Raw genomic sequence first — 17,003 nt, 5'->3', positions numbered from 1 at the left:
GGCTCTAAAGGTCATTCCCCTTTCAGAGGAACACAGGACAAAGGTCAAAAGAAATGAAAACAAGACAAAACATAAACAAAACAAAACAGTGTGGCTAGGAAAAGAGAAATTACTCTCAATGAATTGAGAGAATCATGAAAATCAAAAGTTCACCAGGAAAAAAAATGAAACGAAGCTATCTTTCTTTTGTTGTTTTTTTGTTTTTTGTTTTTTGTTTTTTCTTTTTACAAGAAACATTTATAGGAAAGCAGAGGGTTCAGGCTTCAAAGCTCAATACAGCAAAGTAGTAGGAAAATAAGACTGACCCAAAAGGCTTCACAATTGGATTATTTAGGCAGAGATATTACCTGGGGGAAAGACCACATGTTGCCATCCAGAGAAGACGGAGAAGAGAGCCAGGGGGATGGCTCGGGGCTTAAAATACTTGCCTTGCAAACATGAGGAAGGCTTTTACTTCTAACCCTAAGAACACACCTGAAAAGCAAGAGGCGGTGACTAGCCCAGAGGACATACTCACAGGCGAACTCCTAGGCCAAATCAGCCAGTTCCAAGCCAGTGAAGGGACCTTGCCTCAAAGAGCAAGGTGGACCATCTTTCTGGTGACACATGAACTTGGTCTCTGGCCTCCACACACGTGCACACGCACCTGCACAAACACAGACACAAAGAAAATGCAGATAACAAAGCGGCTAGATTTTTCTAAATTCCAGTGCTGCTTGCATCTTGTTTTGTTAAAAGTAAAACCGAAAGGAGGCCGTAGGGTTGAAAGGCGCCACAAAGGCTGTCCATCTGGAGTCCCTCCCAGTCATTAAAACAGGGGAAAACCAAGCATTGCAGAAAGGAATGATCAGTTTGGTAAAACTGGAGAGGTGGATGGGAAAATGGAAGTGGAGGGCTGTTTAAACTATGAGTTCATCTCTCCTCCCCTCGGGCTTAAGTTCTAGCTCTGCTGGAAAGGCAAGTTACATGCCAACCAACGGGGGACTAAGGAAGTGATGTCACACAGTCCTATGCCCTGGAGTCATTTATGTCTTTCATGGTTTCACTCAGTCTACCACGTCTTGACCTAGTTGAAAAGTGGGTCAGGCTGTTTTTCTTTTTTCCAAGCAAATACTGAAAAGCCCCCTCCCTTCAACAAGTGCACATTGTGGATGATTTTGTACAGTTGGTTTCCATTTTACCTTTTTGGGGATGCTAAGAAACGTTACTAAAGCCAGGCAGAGAGCCTAGACTCAAACTCCATGGGGCAAAGAAACAAACGAAGGAGGCAAACTTTCGAGCAGATCCATTGGCCTGGCCCTGGTGTTAAGTGGCAGTTTGGTGCCTATGTGTGTCCTTCTCTGAGTGACTGGGGAGGCACAAATGATTCCATTTCATATCAAAAATTTCTAAGAGGGATACAGAGCAGAAGTGAGGGACATGGGTGAGCAAGAAATCAATGAGGGTACAAAAATAGATCTAGGCATGGATGCCCAGACCACACTGAGAGTTTGCAAAGGAGAGAGAGAGTGTGTTAATAAGACCAGATGTTTCAGAAGCAGAGCAGAAGAGACTAGCATGGTTGGTGAGTGATGTGGGAGACATTGGCTGAAGTATGGAGCCAGTCTGAGAGTGCTGGCTGATGAGCAACCTGGACCACAAACACTCCTTTGGAGCATCATTTTCCATGATGTTTTCCCACCCAGCTGGTTGGTATGACTGCAAGAAAGGTTGTCAGATAAAATAAATTAAAGGATAATCATTCATGATTGCTGATTTCAGACAAATAGCATTCTCTCTCTCTCTCTCTCTCTCTCTCTCTCTCTCTCTCTCTCTCTCTCTCTCTGTGTGTGTGTGTGTGTGTGTGTATCTAGTAGTTGTGGGTATGTCATGTGTGTAGGTACCATGGTGGCTAGAAGATCTGTGAACTGTCCCAGGTGAGTGCTGGAAGAGGAATAAATGTGCTTAACTTAACTGCTGGACCTTCTCTCCAGGCCCCAGCATAGGATTTTGAAGTGAATTATGTCCCATATACTCCCCCCTTTCTTTCTTTTTCTATTTGTTGAGGCAATGCAAAAGATGTGTAGGTTGGAAGGACACTGGGGAGGATCAGAATCATTCTGTTCACTTTCAGAGGAGGAACCTGAAGGCATGACTGCCAGATACGTCAGCTGCAGAATGGCCCAGTATTCTTTCTTTAATGTTGCCCGGATATTCTTCTTCTATTTTCATCCTTTTTTTAATTGAATTACCTCTCTTCCAAATCCTTTTTGTTTTCTCTATTTCTGCCCCCAACGCCTCTATCAGCTACCCAACCATCATTCAACCATTTATCTATCTACCCATGAGGACCATCATCTTTCGATTAGTTTTCATTATTCCAAAAGAACACTTTGAAATCCACTAATTTTGACTTCCTCCAAATACTTCATACATTTCATCGTCCCTGCCATGGCAAGCCATTAGTCATAAGGATGAACAGACATGCTACTGTGTTACTGAGGAAAGGATGCTTTAACATTGTAAACATGGGAAGAACAATTCCAGGGTAAAGGGAAACAGTGTAAGAGGTCACTGGAGGTAAACATGTTGACACATGAGTGCCTTTAAAAGAGCATTAAAGAATTCAGGTAGGTAAAAATAAAAACAATGGTTTGTTTGACTTGCATTTTTATTCAGGCTTGTCAATTTACACATGTATAGTTGATTCGGCCATGTTTTCATTTTATCAGTTTATTATTGAAAATTTGTTCTCTTATGCATAGGTGGACAAGAAAAGAAACAATGCCCGTGAGGCTACTTCTCTGAGTCTAAAGCACTCTATATCGGTAAGAGGGGATCTGGGGTTACAGTCATGCCCTGCCTGGTCTCATGCTTCCCGAAGATGATGATGCAGTTAGTGATTTGCTCCACTGGAAAAGAAAAGAGCCAGAAGCCTTAGGACACTTCTTTCCTGAAATCTGCTCATACCCTGAACTGAACTTCAGAAACTGAGTGTGGGTCCAAATGAGAGAGCTCTGCCCAGGGGAACCTTCTTTAGAATATACACCATGGCACTAATGTCTGCTTGGGAGCCTGCCATTTTCCCATTGTGTTTGAAAGTATGATGGCAGCTTGCCAACCAGTGGCTGTCCAAAACAGACCAGAACCTCCTGTCTAGGTTTACAAACATTTGGTTATTCTGCCTCATTTTAGGTCCAGAGTTCCTGGGCCATGGGTATTATTATCTTTTCTGTAACCACGCAAGTGATTGGATGCCCACTTGTGTTAAAAGCCTTGCTGTGCTTCTGTGTTTCCATCCCTCACTGTATTAGAGTCCTACCAAGGGCTACCTACCACATGGGTGGGGTATACAGAACACACTAGAAGTTTTAGGGCCTCCCCAGAGAAACATTAAACAACCACAATGGAGAACTTTTAGGGGAGAACTATGGGCTCTACATAGTTCTGCATGTAGCTCTCTATTTGGGAATCTTGCCCATGAAACTCCAGAGCCAAGAGCCAGCCACTCCTCGATGTGACTGTAACAACCAGGGATTCCCTGAGGAGGCAGGACAAGGATAAGCATAGTAACATACATAGTCCTTCCTGAATTCCCGGTGAGTCCCCAGCATGCACTGCGATGGCCATGTAGGACCACATCTCTCATGGACTCAAGAAGATGCACATTGTTATCCACCTCATGTGGCAGGAGAGGAAATGGAGGTTAACTCTGCTGTCTGGGCTCATTTTGTCGAATAGGCTGAAGCCTGCCTGACTCAGACTTTGTCTCTTCACTAGGCTGGTGGGCAGGGCAAATTGGAGTCTGGCTGGGGAAGGGCTTACAGGGGGCTTGTTAAAGAAGAAACTGGGCATCCGGGCTCTTGGTATGTTAGCTTTCAAGGGTGAATCCAGAGAGAACCTCATTTAAGGCAGAAGCTGAAAGAAAAGCGCGTGGAGACATCTTATGGGATGTCCATTAGGGAAGGAGCATGGGTGCCTATTTGTGCAAAGACACATACATTCTCTTGACTCCTTTCAATAATTTCCAGAGGTAGAATAGAGACTGAGGCTTAGAATGAAGCACATAAACTGTGAAGTTCCTATTACCATGTGGCTGCCCTCTACCCACATGAGGTCATTCACTAAAGACGCAATATTGGACATGGGGCTTCTTGAATAAGACATGTATGTGCCAGTGCATTTCTTTTGTCTGTTCAGACCTCACCAAGGGAATGAGTCATGCTTGGAAAAGAAAAGAGGAGGGAACCATTTTCAAAGCATGTGTTCGCTTTAGGAAGGAGGATTTATTTGGCGTACGATTTAATGGAATGTAGTCCACTAGAGTGGGCAAGGCACGCTGGAGGGAGTTGGTAGTGGGGCTTGTCATATCTAATTAGAAAAGGAAGCTGAGAGCTGACCAGAGCGGGGCTGGACCACAAAACTGAAACCTTTCTCCTCAACAAACCCCTCAGTCCAGATAGGCCAGACTCCAGAAAATTCCACAACTTCCCAGAACACTACCACCAGCTATGGACTAAGCATTTAAATATATAAGCATGCGGAGGGCTGTAGTGGATGTACACATTTTTTTTTTGTTTTGATCTCAAGTGTGGGATGGGGACCAGACTTGAGAGATCAGGTGATAATGAACCATCTCGTGTGGGGCTTGGTTTTTGCCAGCTGAAACACATCTTAGCACACACTCTGAGAATATATATACAAAAGTGGAGGCTGGGGCTTTTGGGTCTTGGTATTGTTAGGCTGTTCACCACACTACTTCAAGACGCTCCTTGAGAGAACCACTCCAGAGAATGCTTCAGGGCTCCCAGTTCTGGCTGCTGTTCCAGGTTCCAGCAACAACTTTGATTGAATTGCTGGTCCACTGAAATCCTGCTGACTACGCCAGGGGAATCACTCCCATAAGCTAAGTCCAAAAAGTTCTACTTCTCCTGCTCCCATTAACCTCTTTTCTCTCCTATCTAGGGTAGGTGGGTTGGAAGGGAGGTATAAGCATTAAAGAATGTCAAATAAAGTAGGTTTGAAAAGGGACAAAGGACAGAGTGCATTTCTTCTCAAGGATGGAGGCTGTGGAGACTAGTGTAAGGACTTGGAGGCCATTTAAAAAGCTGTGTCCTGATGGCTTCCTCTAAGCTGTCCCATAGAACAAAGCTAGCCTTGCTGAGCACAGTCCCAAGAGCTAGCCTGATGGTAGAGAGAGACACGTGGACTTAATATTAAGAGAAAACTATGTCCAAGTGCCTTGAAGAACAATTTCCATAGTACTGCAAAGCTGACTGTCAAGAGGGTCTGGGTCTTCAGGTCTTTCATGTGACTTGTGATTTCCTGGTTCTGGGATGATTCCTCCACTTCATGCAGAGCAACAGTTCATTGGCTTGGCATTGAGAGTGATTGGTTTTGTGGTAGACAGACAGACAGACAGACAGACAGACAGACAGACACACACACACACACACACACACACACACACACTTAGAAAGTGCAGAAATGAACAGCATGGCTCTTGTGCCTCTAATGACAGACTTTCAGACTGTTTTATTTAAGACAATGCTTTTAACTTATATTTTAGAGTTAGGCTCTTCCTCTCCTCTTTTATCCATTCCTCCCTTTCTTTGATTTTCATTCTCTGGTCTTCTTTCTCTGTTTCTAATTATCTTCCCATTTAACCTTTTTTTTTTAAAGTCCTTTACCTCTTATTCTTCCATATACCTCATTGCCATTACCCATCAATATATAAATAGCATTAACACATTTGTTGAACAAAATCTAATATATATATGCATTTTGAAAACACATATCATCATTTCTATATTCTTGGTTACAGAGAAAATAAAAATTTAATACAGGCCACACATGCATGAAGTTTCATATATGACTTTCTTTGAACTCCTGTCATTTTTCAATAAAAGAAAAAAAAATAAGTTCTTTGTCTCTTCCAAATCAAGTTGCAAAAGAGGAACTTTCCCCCTCCACCCTGGGCATACTAAGCCCTGAGAGTTTTATGCTAGATACCGCATCACATGGTCTGTGTTTTGTAACAGCCCTCTTGTTCTGCCCCAGGTGCTGAGGTGTGACACATTTCTGAAGCAACGCCCTCGGCAGAATGGTTCACACTTCGGTTCATTGTTTAAAGAGAGGTACTTTCCACTGGTAACTAAATTATTTGAAATTTTTTTCCTGTCTAGAAGTTAAAATCCTGGGTGAATTCTAAGAGCAGTCAGTCATTCAAATGGTTGTGCTGTAAGAAGAGAAAGGAGCGTGTGTAACAGTAGCTTTCGGGAACTTTAATGTGTGGGAAGAACTGAAAAAGAGGTGACTGTGGGCAATTAAATAGTGCTTCCTGCTCCCAGAAGGAAAGATAGCAAGACAGCAGTGGATACTGGGAATGCATGGAACACACTTCTCTGTCCCATATCCCTCAGGTCGTGAGATGATCCAGAAGTTTATTGGGATGTTGGGAGGCACTGTCTAGGTAACTTTACATCCAGAAAAGAAATCAGAGCCTTGCTGGGCTAAGATTGCACCTGGCTTCAAGCCCAGGTGCATAGTATCACAAATTCTTCTCTTATCCTCCCTGTAACACCACAAGGTTTCTACTCTAGTTGTCACTGGAAAAGACATGACCAGTGCTCACACTGCCAAGTCCATCTGTCAGTTAAGTGGATCGGTACTCTATGATCTGTGCCAGGGACTATGCCAGGTGGTTTACGTGTCTCTTTAATTCTTCCAGGGAGAAGTGTTCATTTTCTCTACACATGATAGTAAGGTTCACAGCTCTATAAAGCCCATAAAGGGCCCACATTTTTACAGATTCAGTAACAGAGTAGAGGGACCCAAGTTCCCATTTCTTTTTTTTTTTTTCTGACATGAACACCTCTCAACTTTCTAGAAATTCAATTTAAAAACCACCCAAATCTAAGCTTAGTCACTCATTGCCTTGGCTTTGGCACAGTTCACGGAGAACCTGAGTGGTCTGGTCACAGTGGAAACCTGAGCCAGGGTGCCTAAGAAATGTGATCTTCTTTGGTTCCAGCTTACAGCACAGGCCAGAGACCAAGTGGTTGAAATGGACCTCATGGAGCCAATGGCTCCTTTTTGCCTCCCATCACAGCATCAGCTACTAGACATGCAGACTTATTCTTCTCCCCCATTAAGACTTCAAACCATAGCAATAAGAAATGAAAAAATAATGCTCTAATGGATGTACTGAAACTGTTTTGCACACCCATGAGAACACACACACACAGCAGTATCTCTGGGTAACATCCTTTCTTCCTTTCATAGTTGTTAGGCTTTAGCTTGTGGATAAAATTGTGAACTTACATGCTGCTAACAATCCTCCTGTAAGAGAGGGAAAAGAGATGGAGAGAATGAAATGACATACCAGGGAGTGTATTAGCCACAACAATGAACAGTGCTCCTTTGCAACTGACCTTAAGGCTTAATTAGTATAAATACTTTGTATGTTCTCTATTCTATTGCCATTTCTGTCTCAGCTATCCACCTGCCAGGTTAGGGCCTATAGTTACAAGGGAGTATCAATCAATCAATAAGTACAAGTTAGTGGGGGGCATGGAGCTGAGTGAGGTCTTCCATGTGCTGGCACCCACCAGCTTCTGATTGTCTTTTGCTACTCGGCACAAAAATGCCATCCCACAGAAAAATCTAGGCTTGAGGACTAGTCTCTCATTTTAACAGGAACCCCATTTCCCTTGCTTAATCTAATCTTTCCAGTCATTACGGTAACTCCCCCGTTTGTTCTGTTTTTCCTGGGACATAAGCGACCTGAAATGGCCAGAAGGAAGTCTTTATCTGTGAGAATGTATTTATAATGTTTGAATAATTTTTCCTTAGAGTTTCAATTTCCGAGGAAAGGGAATGATGGTTGAAAGGTCATAATAAAACTCCTTTTCAGTGAATTGTTAGACGGACTCTACAGAGGTGCCAAGACCATTTTTATGCTTTGGATCCTAGAACAGTGTGTTCTATCTACAGAGACTTTGCACCCAATACAGTTTGTAGTTTAGAGCAAATAGTCATATCAGAGCAACAAAGGCTTGCTTTTCATCTAACCCTGTAACCATGTACTCTGAGTGCCTGTCCATCCAACCCTGTAACCATGTACACTGCATGGCTGTTTATCCATCCCTGTAACCATGTACTCTGAATGTCTGTCCATCCAACCCTGTAACCATGTACTCTGTATGCCTGTTCATCCAACCCTGTAACCATGTACTCTGAATGTCTGTCCATCCAACCCTGTAACCATGTACTCTGTATGTCTGTTCATCCAACCCTGTAACCATGGACTCTGTACATCTGTCCGTCCAACCCTGTAACCATGGACTCTGTACGTCTGTCCATCCAATTCTGTAACCATGTACTCTTCACATCTGTTCATCCAATTCTGTAACCTTGCACTCTGCATGCCATCCAAACCTGTGACCATATACTCTGTATGTCTGTCCATTCAACCCTGTGACCATGTACTCTGGATGCCTGTCACATTCAAGTCCTGTAGTATCTTGGCAAGAGCAGGAAGCCCTTTGAATGCCTTTATTCTTGGGTCTAGATATCTGGTTCATGTTGAGAAGCCAATACTGCTTAAACACTCTGACTATGGATAAAGCAACACGTGTTTCCTGGAGGAACAGGAAGAATGTTCTTATCCGATCTTACTCTTTTGCAGTGAGCATAGTCTTTTGTTTCCTCAATGGTAGGACATGTCCTTCTCATGGGAAGCAGCCTGGCCTTTCAGGATGCTTTACACAATTGGGGTTTAGGATTGGTTTCTGTTAAAGGCGATCTGAGCATTCAGCAAACATTATGTACTCCAGTCCAGTGACAACTGGTCAGCCTTGCTGAGAGGGGCTTCTCTTTAGCCCTATCTTCCTCCGTTCCTGCCTCTAGAGCCAACTTAAGAATGTCCCTCTAGAGTTCCAAGTGGAGTTGATGGGAGGAGACTGACAAGCCCTCCACCATAGAGCTTGGGATGTGCCTGTGTGGTATACTGTTTCCACAGTATGAATGAGGACATGAGTTCAACCCCTAGTTAAGAAACCAGAAAAACCACACCTCCTCCAAAAAACCCACCAAAACCAAAACCACTATTGTTGATAAGCTCCACCCTCATGGAGGCCTTTGGCCAGCATCCTCACAGGACACAGAGCCAGACTGTAACTTTATAGTCATCTACTCACCACTTATGGGGACATATTTAAAATAAATTTGATTATATTGCATACTGCAATTAATTGAGCTCTTCAATGGGGAAAAGTTGCAGGTGGAAGAAAGAATGCCAGCATCTCCAGATGGGTATACCGGAAGCTTGCATTTTGTTCGCCGTTGACTTGATCATCAGAGCTTGTTTTAATCAAATCATTAGATGTTGTTCCCATGTAGTTTGACAAGAGCAGAGGGTTCGTTTCTACCAGGTCTCTGTAATAAGGCAAGAACTATTTTCAAAAAGAAGAGCTACTTAAAAACAGGAGATCGGCCAGGCACAGTGCACACCTTTTAATCCAAGCACTCTGGGAGGCAGAGGCAGGAGGATCTCTGTGAGTTCGAGGCCAGCCTGGTCTACAAAACTAGTCCAGGACAGCCAAAGCTACACAGAGAGACCCTGTCTTGAAAAATTAAAAGCAACCAACCAACCAACCAACCAAAAACAAACAACAGCAAAAACCCCAAACAAACAAACAAACAAACAAAAAAGCAAGAGATGGTTCACTTCCAAGCCTGAGTTCCGAGTTACAGCCCTCTGTCAAGGCTTGCCAGGAGTCTGTGCCATGTTCTCTGAAGCTGGAGAGCCTTTGTCTCACAAGTATAACTGACAGAACCAATTCTGCCTGCATCGAGCACTTCCTGTAACAGATGCAAATCCATGTTAATTGCTTTAGAGGTATACTCAGAAGATAGCATGCAACATTTTTTGCCTGGGTTTTTGCTTCCTGACGAGACAGAGTTCAGTGTGCATCTTATTTTTCTATTTTCAGTTGTCAGCAAGCCCTAGAACATTGATCTCCTAGAAATGTCAATGCGGTGGCAGGCCCTTGTACTTGGTAGAGCTTATTTTTGGACCCCTGGCATCCTTGGTCATCATCAAATATCCTCTTCCTTTGCGTTCATATCGTCTTATCAGCACGGTGACATCAGAGAAACAGCATGGGCTGTGGCGGTGACCTGCATCCCTGCTTGTGATAATTCTCACATCTCTTTTCTGTACTGGTCACTGACCCCCAGACACCTGACAACCACTCCCAGACTCTGCTGTTTGAGAGTTGGCTGCGTTTACTCACCTACCTCTCTTACCAGCTAATATGGCAGAGCTTAGTGGCAGTTAAAACCAAAATGCTTTAAACATGGAAACAAAAATTTTCAAAACCACTGGACAGCCAGAGGAGCTGGGTTAGAAAAGAACTTCCCCTTGAGTCTACCAAAAGCAGCAACAGTTGGGTTTGTCACCAGTTCTGCTGTGGGCAGGAGCAGGGAGCCAGGACATCAGCACACAGCTGGTGGCTTTGGGACCTCAGGATGGCTGGTGTTCTGATGGCCTTTGCTGTTTTTTCTATCTGTGCAGCCAGGAGTCTGATGCAGAGGGAGCTGTGAAATCTCAGCAGAGAGAAACTACGTCTTCAGTGACAGAATGAGTGAGCTTAACCCAACACAGCACGGGATGCACCTCTTTCTGGTGCTTCTGTTTTCAAGGGTGGGTGGGTGGGGGTCAGGGGAGGTCAAGCCACATTTCCCTCCTGGGCTGTGAGGTGCTCTGCATCAATGGAGAGGAGGAGACAGAGCCCAGTCAGTCAACCCACAGGGGAGCCAAAGTGACCATATAAGTGTTGTAGAAATGAAAGATCTCGCAGGGTGATTAAATATGAGAGGACAGAGACGAAGGAGTCCATGAGGGTGCTGAAGAAGACCCGGTGCTGCATAAGCGTTGTTATGGATGAGGAATTAGAGGCAGAAATGTACGCTAAGGCTGAGAAGGAGGAGAGGACAGAAAGGCAGAAAGAAGCGAAGTGCTTTAGAAAGGCAAAGGACACTAATGGAACCAGACAGAGAGGCTAGGCAGAAAACATTTGGGCTCCTGGTGTTGACAGAGTTCCAGAGTGTGCTCAGTCTATGTCCCACAGCTATCCAGGAGTGGACCCATTCTACACGGCTGTGTGGTGCACCTGGCCCAAAACATGACAGCTGCAGCAGCAACAAGCACAGATCCAGGGCCTAAAATGTTGTCTTTTTTTTGGTAAATACTCCTATGGAAAACAAAGGAAGGCTGATTTTTTTTCCCTTTTCTGATTTAAAATATTGTGTTTTAGCATTTAGTTCATCCTTGGGATCCTGTCGGATATGGACCTGAGCTATTATTATTTTGGATTTTGCTGTAAATTGGAGCGAGTGCTGCAGGGACTGTGTGGTGCTGAGTTCCACGCAGACACGCTTAGAGAAGGAACAGATGCAGGCCTTTCATTCATGGTGGAAAGGTTGCATTGTTGGGAACACAGTTATAAGCAAAATGATTTTCAGGTTTTTTAAATTAAAAATACAGACTAAAAGGCAAGCAAGAAAGTTGGCAAAATGGACAGGACATTCTCCACAGTTATGTGGAGAGCACGGACTGACTTAGACATGAACTCTGGTGCCCCATATTTGACCATCTCCCCTTGGTGGGGAGGCCTCGTAGCACTCAAAGAAAGAATAAGCAGGCTACCAAGATGAGACTTGATAGCCTATGACCATATAGTGGGGGAGGAGGTCCCCCTCAGTCATAAACCTAGGGGAGGAGAATAGGGTGAAAGTGGGAGGGAGGGAGGGAGGAATGGGAGGATACAAGAGATGGGATAATGATTGAGTTGTAATCTGAATAAAGTAATAAAAATTTTAAAAATTAAAAAAAAGAAGCAGGAAAAAAAGAAAGTTGGCAAAACTGAAGAACTGTTTAAAGTTATAAACACAGGAAGGAGTAAGCTTAAGTTTTTGTTTTTTTAATCAACCTTTTAAGGGTCTCAGTTTTTTCATCTAAAATGGAGTCAACAGTCTTTATTGACATTTGAGAAGACCAGGCTAGGTGATCCTTTGTGTCATGCACCCAACCCAATGTCTGGCACACGATAGTACTCAATAACTATTACCTTTCATAATAACTTATATTATCAGCATGTTTGTCCTTTGTGGGGCTACTTAAACCATAACTTTTATTTTTATAGTTGTATTAACATAACTATCACCATTTAATTGTATTTTCAAGATTGACTATAATTTTTTGTCTTGCTCAAATATATTAAAATATGGCTAAGAACACAGTAGTAACAGTTGAGAAAAGCTAAATGCAGTAGAAAATGACAGATAAATCTAATTCACCAATTTTGAAACTCTTTAAAATACACTTTATTTTTAATTGATACTTAATTATTGTAGGTTTTTGTGAAGTACAGTGATATTTCAGTCTTGTATGCAGCATGGCTTTCTAAGTTGAAATATTTTTTTCAAAATAAAGAAGGATACACTTAGATTTCATTAATTTTAGTAAATAAATGCACACTTTAAAAAACTTATTCTTCTCTTATACATTGTATCCTGACTGCAGTTTCCCCTCCCTCCACTCTTCCTAGTCTCCTCCACCCATTCCCCCTCCCCGCCCCCACTCCTCTGTTTCCCTTCAGAAAAGAGCAGGTCTCCCAGGGATACCAACCGAACACCACATAACAAGGTGCAATAAGACTAGGCATAAACCCTTATATCAAGGCTGGACCAGGCAACCAGTAGGAGGAAAAGGGTCCCAAGAGTAGGCAAAAGAGTCAGCAACACCCCAACCCCACTGTTAGGAGTCCCACAAAAACACCAAGCGAGCAGGCATAACATATGCAGAAAAGGAAAACAATAGCATCTGTCTTTATACTGTTTTGTTTTTTCCATGGAATTGCCTTTAAAGATATGTTTCACAAAGTTAAAGGGAATTGGTTTATTTCACCCAGTACCTAATGCTCTTTGGTCTGACCCAATCAAGTTTTTCCAAAGGAAAGCAACATCTTCCAGATAGAACCATGCACGCTGCTGCCCCCTGCTGTCACCTATCACATGTGCAACCTTTCCAGATGGCAAAATTCCCTCAGCGATAATTGACTTTGAATGGATAGCTGCAGTCAGGCTTTCTAGAATAATGTTCTAAATGGCTGGAACTTGGGCACTCGTTCTGTGTGCTGCTTGTATATCATCGACGCTAATAGGCCCAGGAGACAGGAACTATTATCCTCATGTTTAAGTGGAAGTACCTGACTTTTTTAAAAAAAGTGACCGTGTTAATAAGTGGCAGAATTGAAGCTCAAATATCAGATCCCTCTCATTCATAATTGTGTGCTCTGATGTGCATCCTGCCTCCTTGAAGACGGTGCTTCCTGATAGGAGAGGTCTGACTCTCAGCCGTTCTAACCTAGTCAGCAGGGCACAACTTTCCTCACCCTGTCCTTTGTTGAAAAGCAACTTGAAAGAAAGTCCAGGTGCTCTCTTGACTTACAGTGAGGTTATATCCTAAAAGACCCACCCGCATTGAGAATGTACACCACTGAGCACCGCAGTATCCTGTTGAGTGTGTGGTTCATTGATTCTTTCCAGCATAGAAAGCCTGGATATTAAATATTAAAACTCAGAAATGAAACTATATGATCTCTACTGAGTCTATGTACTGCTTCCACACCATCACAGAGTCAAAAAAATTGAAAAGTTTTCAGTCAAATATCCTAAGTAAGAGGCTGTCACTTATTATGGTGGTGTGGTATATGGCTCCAATAAGGCAATGTGCAGAGGTCTCGCTGCCAGCCGAGTTAGGTTAGGGAGAACTCTAAGTAGCAGAGTTCCGTGCTAGGGACATGTAGCTGGGAAGCCTTTTCAGCTTAGAGAACCCTGCCTGGGAGGATGGGCGGGGTAAAGGCAGGCCCTGATGAGCTCCAACCTTCCAGTTGTATGAATAGCCCTCTTGGCCTTACCCCGGAGGCCCCGGTGTTGTGAAGTCTGGAGGGGCAGCATTCACAACTGTAGCAAGGGCTCTTTCCCCCCAGCCAGACAAAGGGAACCCAAGCATCCGTCCCAGCCCATCCCCGTCCAACCCGGCCACCACCAGTAGCGTGTTCGGATGATGACCGATTATCTATGTGTGGCAGAGGAAGGGAGGGAGACACTTTGTCACAGTCACATGGAGGAGGGCAAGGGTGCCGAACTTCTTTGAAATTTTGGGAACTAAGATGGGGAGAGGAAAAAAAAACCCAAACCAAAGGAATAATGCGTAACTTCCCTAAGGTGATGATGGACTTTCAAAAGCCCCACAAAGAAAACTTTCATGTCCTGCCAACATGGATGGGAACTGAGCAGACCTGGCAGCCTGCTGCAGGCTCAAGAGGGAGCGTTAAGTTTTTTTTTTTCTTTCTGTTGAGCAGGAAACGAGGCATTTGAAAGACCCCTGAACCCTGGACTGGAGTGTGAGCCTTACTAAGAGTTATAGATCTCCTTAAAGGGTTACATAGTGAGGTTCCAGTCTGCAGTGTGACTGTATTTGAGTTAGGGTGTACATACGGGAAATGTCTGAAGGACAGACAAAGGCAAGCAGCTTCATCTGGCCAGTGGGTAAATGCACTCCTGGAAACCAGGAGTTCCTGTAACGGTTTGGCAATGACACGGGTGGACTTGCTAAGACTGACTACAGGTCTTTGTCCCTTCTCAGGGTAGAACATCAAAAAGTGTAGGAATGACGGCAAGACCCGTGAGTGGCCCCCAGTGCAACAGCATCAAGCCAACCCTATCCAGGCACGAGCTGTCAAAAAGACTTATTACCAGCCATTTCAGCTCCTACTTAGTGTTTCCTGGTACCTTGGTAAGAAAGCCCTTCGCCTCCTTCCGGGACTGGATTTCTTTGCTGAAGTTCGAATTTGTAGTATGTTCTTACAGACCTTTTGGATCTTCTAGCACCCAGAAAACTTGAATCTGAGGTAGTGGAGCAACTAAGGTGAGAAAAGAAAGAGGCCGTTTGGTCAAAGAAGTGATAAATTATTACTACATAAGCAAGGGGACAGGATCCCATCAGCGGGGGATGGCCGGAAGCGCTGTGTTTACACATATATGGCGGGGGCGGGCAGGGGTGGGGAGGCAAACAAAAGAAAAGGATAAAATTGGTTGGGAGAAGGAATCAGGGTCATGTGGCTGTATCCGAAAGCATCTGGATGCTGTTGTCTCTTTGAGGGCTTGAGGGGGGCACAGCAGAACCGGGACGTTGCAGAATATGTGATGTGCAATCCACACGCACCACGCCCTGTGGAATGAAATTGAACAGAGCGTGTCAAGAACGTGAGCCGAGGCCAGGAATGCCTTAAGCTGCTGGAGTAGGAGGTTTATCAGGTGTCAGGAGTGAGAAGGGTAAAACCCCGGTGCAGAAATGTGCAGGCTGTGGGATGTGAGCGCTGCGTGGAATGGAAGAAAAGTCACTTAGAGTTGAGCAAGCGAAGGTGAGCTGGGTAAAGACCCTGCTTCATCCAGGTGAGGGTGAGAGGGCCAGGCTCGGAAGTCGTAGTTTTCTAACTAGCAACCAGCCCACATTTTAAAAAGCCTTCCTTAATCTCTTGTGAAACACACAGATACATTAAGAGCACAGGTTCATAGAATCATAGGACTGTATGGGAAATTTTTATATGTTTCTGTCTCTCAGCCAATTTGGCAGCCAGTTTATAACTTGGCAGCTGGTCCCACCACGCCGGCTAGAACATTTCTGGTGCTGGGAAATTGTCTGAACTTTAGAGATAGCCTGTGTTAGTCAGCTTTCCATTACTGTAATGCTATCTGAGATAAAGCAATTGACATTTTATTAGTTCTTTGAGAGTTTTGCATGGAGTCACTTCTCCCCAGTTCTTCCCAGATCTATCCCTGTTCTTATCCACACAACTCTGGATCCTCTTTTTCCCTCTCAAATATTCCCAAAATAAATAAACAAATAAGTTTTGATTACGCTGAAAGAAAATAATATGTATTTCCCCTTTTTACTGGAGAGTTTTAAAATTTTTCTACATTAATTAGTTAACTAACTAACTAACTAACTAATTCACTTTATATCCTGGTTGAAATGCCCCTCCCTGAGTCCCTTTACTTCATACACCTTTCCCCTTCATTCTCCTCTCCCCTTCTTCTCAGAGAAGGGGGAGGTTCCCTCATGGGCACCAACTCCCCCTCCCCCCCCTCCCCAGTACATTAAGTCACTGCAGGACTAGACACATTCTCTCCCACTGAGGCCAGACAAGGCAGCCCAGTTTGGGAAATGGAATCCAAAGGCAAGCCTAAGAGTCAGAGAGGGCCCCGACTCCAGTTGTTGGGGGACCCACATGAAGACCAAGCTACACATCTGCTACACATATGACGGAGGCCTAGTACTAGTCCATGCATGCTCTTCGGTTGGTGGTTTAGTCCCTGTGTGCCCCCATGGGCCCAGGTTAATTGACTCTATAGATGTGATACAGATGTCCCATTTAGCATTCTGTGGTCTCTTATCGTCTTCACCTTAGCCAATTGTGGGTTTCTGTGTTAATAACCATGTACTACAAATGGAAGCTTCACTGATGAGGGTGAAGAGATGAATTAATATATGGGTATAATTATATGTCATTAGGGGTCCATTTAAATCTATATTTACTTAGCAGAATAATAGGAGTGCATTCTTCCACAGGGCTTATGACCTGTGTGGCCACAGGTTCTTGGCCTGGTTGTTTCCAAGTATGGGTTTCACCTTAAGGAGCAGGCCATAGGTCAGATTAGAAAGTTGTTAGTTGCTCACATGATGTTCATGCCACTATTGCACCAGTGGGCATGTCTGGCCAGGACAGATGTTCCTGTGGCTTACAGGGTTTACAGCTGGGTAATAAGATTAACGACCACCTTTCTTTCCTTGTAGTGTAGCATACATGCCATCTCGCTGCACCCTGAATGCTAGCCAATAGAGACAAGATACAAAATATCAGTAACAGTTTGATATTTGTATGTTCTGCTTC

At 43.9% G+C, this 17,003-nt stretch overlaps 1 protein-coding gene across 2 annotated transcripts in view; it reads left to right on the top strand.

Moving 5' to 3' along the window:
* The first annotated feature begins 6,058 nt into the window (after nucleotides 1-6,058).
* DAW1 (dynein assembly factor with WD repeats 1) overlaps nucleotides 6,059-17,003 on the top strand; it is a 52,690-nt gene continuing 41,745 nt past the window's right edge. Inside the window, exon 1 of one of the 2 annotated variants that reach the window (XM_084780640.1) lies at nucleotides 6,059-6,129. The gene's annotated coding sequence lies outside the window, so the exon portion shown is untranslated. Of the gene's footprint in view, nucleotides 6,130-14,824; nucleotides 14,846-17,003 lie in introns of those variants that run through there. The other variant, XM_084780641.1, reaches the window with a different exon arrangement.

The sequence above is a fragment of the Acomys minous genome (assembly GCF_964271855.1).
Source record: "Acomys minous genome assembly, chromosome: 4".
In the NCBI taxonomy this organism is placed as follows: domain Eukaryota; kingdom Metazoa; phylum Chordata; class Mammalia; order Rodentia; family Muridae; genus Acomys; species Acomys minous.
The sequence above is the reverse complement of the archived record's forward strand: the minus strand, read 5'-3'. Positions and strand labels throughout refer to the sequence as shown.